Below are 11310 nucleotides of genomic sequence, written 5' to 3' on the forward strand. Positions count from 1 at the left end.
CTGCATTGCTGCCATGTGCACATCTAGAGTAGTAGTACGAATTAGCCAGTGGCACAAATATTTATCGATATCTTATACATAGTCCATGGAATAGCCAGACGTAAATAGTACATATAATATTACAATATGTCCTAGTCTAGTACAACTAAAATTTCTAGTGATCAAATCCCGTCGGAAGAAACCATCATCCTTTCCTCCTCTGACATAGCAGAAGATCAGATTATATTCAGTCGATGATTCAGTAATCTCGTCCAAGGCAAACATCATTTACTAAAGGTAGGTCGATCCGCTGTGGTACAACAGACCTCAGTATTTAGTGAGGCTGGTCATCTGCGCAATCACTATAAGATGTGGATGATCAACTTAGACCGATTACACAGCAAAACGTTTGTACTGACAAAATGTGCCATTATAAAATACTTCAGTACAAATTACTGATGATGCCCGCATTTCAGAGCTATCTGCAAACTTCAGTCTAACACAGTACTACTCAGTTGGGGCCTTGGGGGTAGAACTGGCACATCTGGTTCCGTCTGCACAAAATAGAACTCTGGGAATGAAAGAGTAGGAGAAGACATTAGTTAAGTGAGTGTACAGTATACATATTGAAAATGGAAGTATATGACTAATTAGACATGGAACGGTAGATTGCAGGCAACATTTTTGGAGGTGTTCAAGCACTTCTTTGATATAACTTGTCTCCATAGATGGTGCACCAGTTTCATCTATCCCAAATATATTCAACTCATTCGTTGATGTTACCCTCGAAACTACAACTTTAAACTGCCCATGAGAAAATACGGGATTAGCAAGTATACATATCGTAGAAATAAAGATGAAGGGAAGCAATACAATCAGACATATCGGCAATCGGCCACTTGCCCAGGCAAATCTCTCTCCATCGAGCATCCACGTCCGAGAAAGCACATTGAGACAAAGAGACACCGAAAACGACAGTGCACAGTACCAAGCAAGAGAGACGACCAATAGGAGAACAATCTCAACAGCCATAGAATCAATATTCTGTTGAACCATCTAAACCATGACAACTGGTTGGGCGTGGCATGAACATACTGACCTCTATAAAAATATTGCTACGACCATAAAAAAATGGTCATACTTTTGAAGGTTTTATAAAATCAAACCTTCCAAATGGCATGTTAGCTGCAGTTGGATTTGAATTCATGACTATTTACACAATAGTGTGTAATACTGTAAGTGTTAACCATGAACATCTTATATCTGCTTGTCAGATAGTTGACATAGGAAGCGCAAATCATTATACACTTCCATGTAAAGTCAACACAAAAACATAAGTACAGACTTGTGTGTGTATTATAAGTGAAGATTAATCTCTTAGTCAATAACTGATAGTGTAGAAGTTATTGGATATGGAGTAAAAGATAATGCTAGGAAAAGATATTCGTAATACATGTCCTTGCCACTTGTCTGAATAGCTATGCAGACCCAAATTTTACATCTGTTCAGCATACTGGACAATGGAAGGCAGGATTGAGTTGTCTCATATTCATATAAGCATGAGGTTTAGAGGTTCTACCATATTTACCATTGAATTGTAGAAAATGCATGCAAGACTGTTTCCTACCTCTGAAATTGGGAAAACAAGTAAACAGATGGATGGGACTATATGCCGAGGGCCGGGAACCCTCGGCGTAGCCTGCTTTGGCCGTCGGCGTAGGCTACGCCGAGGGCCGCCCTCGGCATAGCTCCTCGGCGTATAACTCCCTCGGCATAGCCACTATCGCCGTCGGCGTAGCCTGGCCCTCGGCGTAGCACGCTACGCCGACAGCAAAACCCTCGGTATAGACTTTTAAAAAATTCAAAATTTCTTTTTCCAAAAAAATTCAAGAAAAAAAATATTTTTTTCTATATGCCGACGGCAAAACCCTCGGCATAGACTTTTAATTTTTTTTTAATTTTATTTTCTTTTACACAATTTTTTTCTTTTTTTTACTTGTTTATCTTTCATCCAATACACTTTTAACTCTAACTACACTTAATCTTAGGTCAAATTACAATCATGATTAAACTTCCCAGTCGGTCACCCATCCTCACACTACTCCAGCATCACCACGCTTAACTTCTTGGTTCCATTCGGACGAGCTTCCATTATAGAATTGACACCTCTTGCTGATAATAATAGCATATCAACCCTATTAACCCTTGAACCGTGATGCACACCTCTTTATTTTTGAATCCCAAACAATTACTTAAGTAGACAACAATGAATATATAAGTAATAATAATATTGAATTCAAATAACAATAAAATGATTTTATTTTATGGTCTTTTTTCTATTTAATATGGAATAATTAATATCTTTAAATCGGAAAATCGAAATTCCACAAATAATATGTCTAAATCGATCAGAAAAATGAGAGGAATCTAAATATAACATCTATACCATCATTTGAACCTAAATATTAGAGGAATCCAAATATGACGCCCAATTTTCCATGTGGCTAAAACGGCCCCCTCGGGAGATGCGAAATGGCTGTATCGGGTGGGCTGGTGCACCGTTCGCTAACACGCTAAACGGACAAAAATTAGCACATAAAGTGATGTGTTATAGACCTAAAAGCATTTTTTGCGGAATTTATTGAGCGACGGAAAGTGTACCCCTAGTTCAAATCCGGTCACTTTCCAGCGGATTCGGCGGCACACCGCAGGAAGCCGCATGGATTTCCAGATAGCTAGCACGCACATATGGCATGTGATATGTGGTGCGAAGGCGGTGTCCTACCACTACGCGGATGTCTCGCGCAATACTAAAATGCACCCCATGTAGCTGCTTCACAAAAAAAACCCGTTTTGGCACCCCGAAAATGAAAAAACCATCGCACATGGGTTGGATTGGAAATCCGCTCCCGGGGCCTTGCTTTCCATCCCAGGTACCACGCACGTGCCAAATATGCCCTCGTTCCGACAAACTATGTGGTGTCACGGGGCGTTTTCTACTCATTTGCCCTAAAAGCCATAGAACTCCGGACGTGATAGCCCTGTTTGTGAAGGGTTTTCCAAAGTACTTGCGGTATCCTAATTCCGACTTTTGGAGTGGTTACTACGACACATAAAATAACGCCATGCGGCTCCGCGGGATTTTCTGACTTCGTTTAAATTGCCATTTTGCCAAAACGGGCCCCCACGGAGATGCGGTATGGCCGTACCGGGCGGGCTAGTGCACCCGTTTACCATCGCGCTAAACGGAAAAAAAATTTGCACATAAAGTGATATGTCATAGACCTAAAAACATTTTTCCCGGAATTTATTGAGCGACGGAAAGTGTAGCCCTAGTTTAAATCCGGTCACTTTCCAGCGGATTCGGCAGGACACCGCAGGAAGTCACATGGATTCCTAGATAGCTAGCGCGCACATATGGCATGTGATATGTGGTGCGAAGGTGGTGTCCTACCACTACGCGGAGGTCTCGCGCGATACTAAAATGCGCCCCATGTAGCTGCTTCACAAAAAAAAACCCGTTTTAGCACCCCGAAAATGAAAAAAACCATCGCCCATGGGTCGGATTGGAAATCCTCTCCCGGGGCCTTGCTTCCCATCCCAGGGACCACGCACGTGCCAAATATGGTCTCGTTCCGACAAACTTTGCGGTGTCACGGGCCGTTTCCTACTCATTTGCCCTAAAAGCCATAGAACTTCGGACGTGATAGCCCTGTTTGTGAAGGGTTCTCCAAAATAATTGCCGTGTCCTAATTCCGACTTTTGGAGTGGTTACTAGGACACATAAAATGACGCCATGCGGCTCCACGGGATTTTCTGGCTTCGTTTAAATTGCCATTTGGCTAAAACGGGTCCCCACGGAGATGCGGTATGGCCGTACCGGGCGCGCTGGTGCACCCGTTTACCATCGCGCTAAACGGAAAAAAATTCGCATATAAAGTGATATGTCATAGACCTAAAAACATTTTTCCCGGAATTTACTGAGCGATGAAAAGTGTAGTCCTAGTTCAAATCCGGTCACTTTCCAGCGGTTTCGGCGGGACACCGCAGGAAGCCACATGGATTCCCAGATAGCTAGCGCGCACATATGGCATATGATATGTGGTGCGAAGGCGGTGTCCTACCACTACGCGGAGGTCTCGCGCAATACTAAAATGCGCCCCATGCAGCTGCTTCACAAAAAAAAAACCCGTTTTGGCACCCCGAAAATGAAAAAACCATCGCCCAGGGTCAGATTGGAAATCCGCTCCCGGGCCTTGCTTCCCATCCCAGGGACCACGCACGTGCCAAATATGGTCTCGTTCCGACAAACTATGCGGTGTCACGGGCCGTTTCCTACTCATTTGCCCTAAAATTCATAGAACTCCGGACTTGATAGCCCTGTTCGTGAAGGGTTTTCCAAAATAATTGCCGTATCCCAATTCCATCTTTTGGAGTGGTTATTAGGACACATAAAATGATGTCATGCGGCTCCGCGAGATTTTCTGACTTCGTTTAAATTGCCATCTGGCTAAAACGGGAACCTGAAGACATATAAGAAAGTGATTGAATTGTTTCTATGTTAACATGGTATTGTACATGATTCAAATATGCATGATTTTGACATAAACGGATAGAGGATGTTTTTCTGAACATTATGATACCTCATACGCATTTTTCTGACATCATATGAATTAGTTATGATTTTTACAAATTAGACAAATTTCAAAAATTGCCTACGCCGAGGGTGGCCGTCGGCGTAGCCCTGTCTACACCTAGGGCCAAAGATATGCCGAGGGCTGCCCTCGGCGTAGACCTCGCTACGCCGACGGCCGCGCTACGTCGAGGGTCGAAAGGGCTGGCTGGCCTGGCCGGACCATACGCCGACGGCCCCGACTTTTGGCCGTCGGCGTATAGCCTGGCCCTCGGCGTAGCCTTCCATTCCTGTAGTGATAGCCAAATAAAAAGCAATCATCTCCCAGAAAGTTTTGTGGACCACTATATAAACCTATGAACTAAGGAACAATTATGTTGTAAGAAAAAAATCCAAAATAATTTTGTTATACGAACCTATAAAGCAAGGGTGTACCTGTCTTTTTCAACACAAAATCTTCTCTGCTGCTGGTAGTGACACACAAAAAAATAATATCTGCAAAGATTGAGAGACCAATTAATAAGTAAGGAGCTGGAGGGTTGCATGATGTATTCCACACAATGTATGTCAAGTAAGTTAGCCCATACAGAGCACAAAATAGAAAATGTCATGTTAAGAACAACTGGTACCACATGAGATTTTTGTGTGCTTAACTGAATCTTGTGACGCAATCAATGCTATGAAAACTATACTGGCCGCAGCAATTAAAAACAACGGAATAGCTAGAAATTACAGAAGAGAATGGAACCTAACTTGAATATATAATCAATTTTTTTGCCATTCCTTATTGACACATTCTGATCCCCGCGTCTGGGATGTCACTGGCCTGACACACATCACACAACAGTGCAAGGACAATTCAAATGTGCTTAAAGTTATGTTAAAATAAATGTGCTTAAAGTAGCCGACCCGATATTGGTATTGCGTTATGCTCATTGAAATGAAAAATGTTCATCCAGAAATTTCCCTCGTAAGTTAGATGAATAGTGAATTCCTTAATATTGCAGCGAAAGGAAATCTACATGGCAGGATCATTCAGTTGCATTATATCGACGTGCAAGTAATTAAAGATCGAATAAAAGAGGGTAATTTTGAAAATATGATCTAATGATAAAAATAATCAATATCCAGCAGTACTAAGTAATATTGAATAAAGCTAGATACGGAAGTGGAAGAAGAAATACAGAGAATAATAAAAGGAAGAGCACAAAGAATGCTGAAGTGGATGACACCTAATGTTACTAAGGTGCATGACATCCTAATAAGAAACATGGTCTCAGTGGTGAGTGGGCGAGGCAGACTAACCAGAACTGATGGGTTCACCGATGGTATCGTCCGTGAGGCACCAGGTGGCTGCCATATACAGGAGGGAAGCAGCAGGATCTGAGAGAATGGATCGCGGACAGCAGCTGAACTACACGGAGGAAGGCGACACCCATGTGCGTACGGCGCTACGCCTGCTGCAGACCCTGCAGTAAACGCTGTATACCCGCCTCCTCTTTGCCGCCGCCCACGTCGTGCTTGTGCTGCCCGTCCCCCTCGGCCGCCTCCTCCTCCTCCTCCTCAATATCCGGCTCAGCCTCGTTCAGGCTCATCGCCTCTGCCTCGGCCGCCTTCAACGTGGGGTGGTCATGGTGGCGGGCGCTACCACGTCTTCCGCCGGATGCGTGGGCCGCTCTAGGTGACGGTGCGGCTGTCACGTCTTGCCGCCGTTCTCCGTCATGGTGAGGGGATGGATCAGTCGGGCAGATGGGGAGATGAGTGTGTGAAAACCCTATAACTACGATCTGTTGTGGGAGTGTTTTTTTCTTTAAACTTGGGATGCAGGAGATGAAGAGAAGGAGACGTATGTGCAAGGAGAAACATCCGGGAACTCCTAGACATATCTCTAAAGCGGTGGCTTAGCCAAAAACTGCCACGTTTCTCACAGCAAAGCCACATTAGCCAAAATAGTAGAGACCCAATTTCACCATTCAGGCTTTAATTTAATTACAGAGAGATTCACATATCCATACAAACAAAATCTGTGGCCACAGCCGGTTGCCGGTAACCTGCTAGCCTAAAAAAAATGAAGAAGGAAAACCCATATAGCAAAACAGGCAACGTGAGAGACACGCGTCAAAAAAACTGGTACAGTAAAACATACGAAATTAGCACTTCACTTCTACAGTGTCTAAATCGCTGTAGAGGGCACTAATTTGATTGTCTTTTATATAGGGTATAATATGATACCTCTCAATACACCTCAAAGATCACCAGAACATCTTTCGGGGAAAGGCACCAACCCGGCATCCCAGTTTCAGCAACTGGGTCAACTTTTAGCAAATCAACTTTTTACATTGTTCTGGCGAATTTCACAAGGAACAAGCGTGTTAAGATCACAACAAGTTTGTCTACCATTTTCCATTCGGTGTCGTGTCTCCACCAGTCTTACAGTAGTTCAACGGTCACCGAGGATGTGCAGGACCACACAAAAAGAGATGCCACAGACAAACTATCACAAGAAATACTCTAGAAAATTACTCCGTACTATGAAACTGGGGCTTCTCAAGTACATGTACACACCGAGCAAACATGCAAAAACACACTGTATCAGCATGCATGAATCTATAAGTTGCGATCCATGTATGATGACATGCTCTTGTGGCCATGAACAGAAATTTAGAAAGTCGCGTTCCAATTTTCCCAGCTAGCCTTCCAAAATCTCGCTATGCAGCTATTGAGATCGACAATGCTGATAATATTTGCATCTTCTGAAAAAAATAGTCGTTGCTAACTGAAACAAAAACAGATCAAACTTTCAGAACTTCAGTAATTGCTGATGCACTCAAAAGGCAGGTACATTCAGCTCCAAAACTGCTTACATAGTTATCACAGCTTGCGAAAGTATATCAGCAAGAACCATTAACAGGCAAATAAAGTATGCTAAAACACCATGCAGAATGAAGATGCACAGTCTAGGTCTGCAGGTTCAACACCCGAAATGCTGAATGTTGGGACGATTCTAATGAATCTTGCTCAACACAAGCATAGATGAAATTACACAACGAAGTAGCTACAGCACACAAGCGGCGTAAGGCTATCCCATTTCCAGCACTAGTGAGGATGCACAGCAAGCAACAACTTGATGACACCAGCAGAGGATTTTAGACTCAAAATTTTGGCAGGCCATTTCATCCAGGTAACATTGGGTATATTCTTTTCAGCCCACCGGGGCTTGCAGTCTCAACGGAGTATTGAACAGATCTGCCAGCCCCCTGCACAGCCTTCTCCCCGGCGACAGCATTCAATGATCAGAGACTTTAACTTCTGTGAATTTACCAGCTCGGCCACTCCAACATCAGTCACACGTTTACAGTGGCGGAGCGTGAGATTAATCAAGCATGGGGTACGAGCAATGAAACAAAACCCAGCATCAGTTACTTCCCTGCAATCAACAAGCTCGAGTGTCTCCAGTAATGGAGCAGATGAGAGTGCCATCATACCCTCGTCATCAAAGAAGTTTGCGCCATTTAGCACAAGAACACGAATCGGGCAAGACTGAATGAGCACCACAAGACCCTTCTGTGTGAAGCCTATTTCTGATGGATACGTGTGCTCACAACCTGCAAACGCGAGTTCAACAGCCTCAAGCATCGAGCAATTGAGTGCTAGAGCCTTAAGGCTGTTGTCAGTAAATGCGGTCCTGAAACCATCACCATTTAGATCATCATAGCGCGTAGGTGTGAGCCAAAGTGAGATGCTTTTAAGGTTGCGGCAGCTCTCAGATAACACAATTATGTCGTTGTCATTTAGACCATGAACATACTCCAGGCACAGCCTCTCCAGTGATTTACATTTCCCCAACAGAAAACGAAGTCCTACTTCTGTCTCAGTTTTAAAGCAAGCCAACCTCAAATCCTTCAAACTCTCACACCAGATATCAGATCTACTCGGTTTGTGAACATTGTATAGGGGATCAAAACCACCCTCCTCATAGCTATGGCCACCCCAGAATCCTCCCTTCATCTCAAAATCAAACTTCCGAAGCTTCATCCACCCTGGACCAAACTGTAGGAGGTCATACTGGCTAATTCCCTTGCAATTCTTTACTACAAGTTCTTCCAATATCCCGTTCCAACCAAGGTACTCCAGCCACTCCACACTTCCGATTTTATCACAGGCGATAAGGAGGAGGCCAGATAGACTCTTGCAACTGACTGCCACAGATAGAAGCCCACTTGAAGTAATTTCTGGTACAGAGTTCAACCTAAGGTATATCAATTTCTTGCAATAAGCTAGATAACGAAGACCAGAGTCGTTGATGTCTGAGCAGAAGCTTAAGGTGAGCTCAGTCAGGGAGGGGCATTGAGATGAAATCACAAGGAGATCTTTATTGTCCAACTGATTCCCATGACCACTCTTCCAACCAGCATAATCGATTTCCACTTTTGACAAATTTGGGAACCGGGAGCAAAGTGATGCCAATGCTTCTCTAGCAGGGAAAGAGCCACAGCCAATGCGAATAGCACTCCTTTGAGATGAATCAATGATGTAGAGCCGCTTCGACACAAGGGAAAGAGAATTCAGATCGCTTGTGCTGGTAATCCTTAAGACGATCTCTGCCAACAGTGCCTCTGGGAGATCTTCCATCGAGCAATGCAGCTGGGCTAGTTCGATAGTCTCGAGGTTTAGCAGGTATATATAGCACTGAGCTGAAATGAGCAGCGTCAGAATCCATCATATGGAGCCAACTAGATGCAGTAGTAAAGAAAAAGAAGAAGCACAAGTAAACAGAAATATCACCATAAATATCTGAAATTTCTTACAAAATTGAGAAAGAAGGGGTCAACAAACAAAGAAACAAATTAGAAATATTAATGTACTTATGTACAAGATAACACAGAAATGAGTATTTGAATGATCACATGAAATGATGAAAACTACAGTGTTTCATGAGTGATGACAGGCACCCTTTAATTCTGAGCAAATTGCATAATTGGACCAAAACTATTCGCTTTCACACACATTCTCTGCAATTTTAAGATTCTTTTCCCTGCACTGATTCAAAAGAAAATGAAAGGCAACCAACTTTGTCGGATACTAGTTTCCTCCCAGTTCATCTTAATCACGAATACAAAACGAAAGGAAGGGAGAAAGTTCTAAGAGACGTTTGAGATAGGGGTACAGCCTAGAGTTCCACAGGGGGTCGTAACATTGGCCCTTTGCTTCCTTCTCTTCCTTTTTTCATTTTTAACTTGCCTGAACACTAATCATGGTTTATGAATAACTTGACTAAAATATAATGAAATCAAAGTTAAGGATATGAAGATAATTTGATCAAACTAGGGATAGTTTATGTAGCGATGAACTTTTTGAACCTTCTTAAGTATATGCTTACAATCGGTGGGTTCATCAGATTTCTGAGGAAACAAGAAAGAAGCTACAGGACGCAACATCAAGAATATGCTCAACTCGGTATTTGTTCCAGCTTACATGGCATTCACAGCATGCATATTCGATTTACGACATTAACGGAACAATAATGTAACGTAAGAAGATCGACTTAACATAGCTAGACAATACTGGTTCTTCCTCTGCTCAAGCAACCAAAATTGAGCATATGAAGATAACTTGAGAACATTAGAGATAATTCATGTAATGGTTAACTTTCTGAACCTTCTTCAGTATCAGTTGATAATTGGTGGTTTCATCATATTGTTGATCAAACAATGTAGAAGCCACATCGACAATACCCTAGATCCAGTACTTGCTCCAGCTAATTTCGCGATATTCCATCTAGTCTAGGAGAATAACGGAACAACAATGTAACCTAAGAGGATCGAGTTAACCTAGCTAGATAATGCTGGCCTCCCCCTCGCTTAACCAAATCGGAAAGAAAGGGAACACATACTCGCAGATAGATTTATAAAAAACCCAAATCGAATCCATACATAACAGATAATGAGAAACCAACCAACAGAAAGGTGCCAAACTGAGGAGAAATGGTAGCCGCCGTTGATCGACCAGGGAAGGGAGGTTCCGCCTCCGCTTGATTTCGGAAGGGCCCGGAGAACCCTGAAACCCTAGTCTCACTCTGTTTGTCGTCTTTCCGGACGGAAGGGGACGGGGATATTTTTCACTTCATGGAGTGCTTCTTTGAATTTCGTTTTTCTCGCAGGGCTCTTTTATAATTTGTGGGGTTCTCGCATTGCTTCCGCACATGCTCCATAAAAGTTGTTACATAGTCCAAAAATGCACTTTCGCACCATCACCTAAAAAATATATTTCAAAATGTCTGATAACTTTGGAAGAAAAAATATGTATAACCTTTGTAGGTAAATTTTTTTTACATGAGCCAAAATATAGAATTAACAAGATGGAATGCTTTTCTTGATTATCCGAAGAGCATATTCTTCGGCGTGTCTTCACATATCCTTGATCACCATATGGAGTTATTGACAATAAATTTCGAGCATATGATCTCTTAGAATGGTCCATCTCTTAAATTTGCACTTCATTTATTCTTTATGCACAATGTTGATGTCTTATACACACGAGAGCTCACTCCATCTTCTTCTTCAAGATATATTTAATATAGGTTCAAATATCTCATGATCAATCTTCAAATCACTCATGTATCAAAGCCTTAGTCATCACTTTATCTTCTTCACTGTTTTTTCTTTCAACCTTCAAGCATCATATGATCACGCATTGTC

At 42.6% G+C, this 11310-nt stretch overlaps 1 pseudogene; it reads right to left on the bottom strand.

Moving 5' to 3' along the window:
• Window positions 1-7427: 7427 nt before the first annotated feature.
• On the bottom strand, window positions 7428-10737 carry LOC124655161 (annotated as a pseudogene).
• Window positions 10738-11310: the final 573 nt, after the last annotated feature.

Source organism: Lolium rigidum, chromosome 5, assembly GCF_022539505.1.
Source record: "Lolium rigidum isolate FL_2022 chromosome 5, APGP_CSIRO_Lrig_0.1, whole genome shotgun sequence".
NCBI lineage: Eukaryota > Viridiplantae > Streptophyta > Magnoliopsida > Poales > Poaceae > Lolium > Lolium rigidum.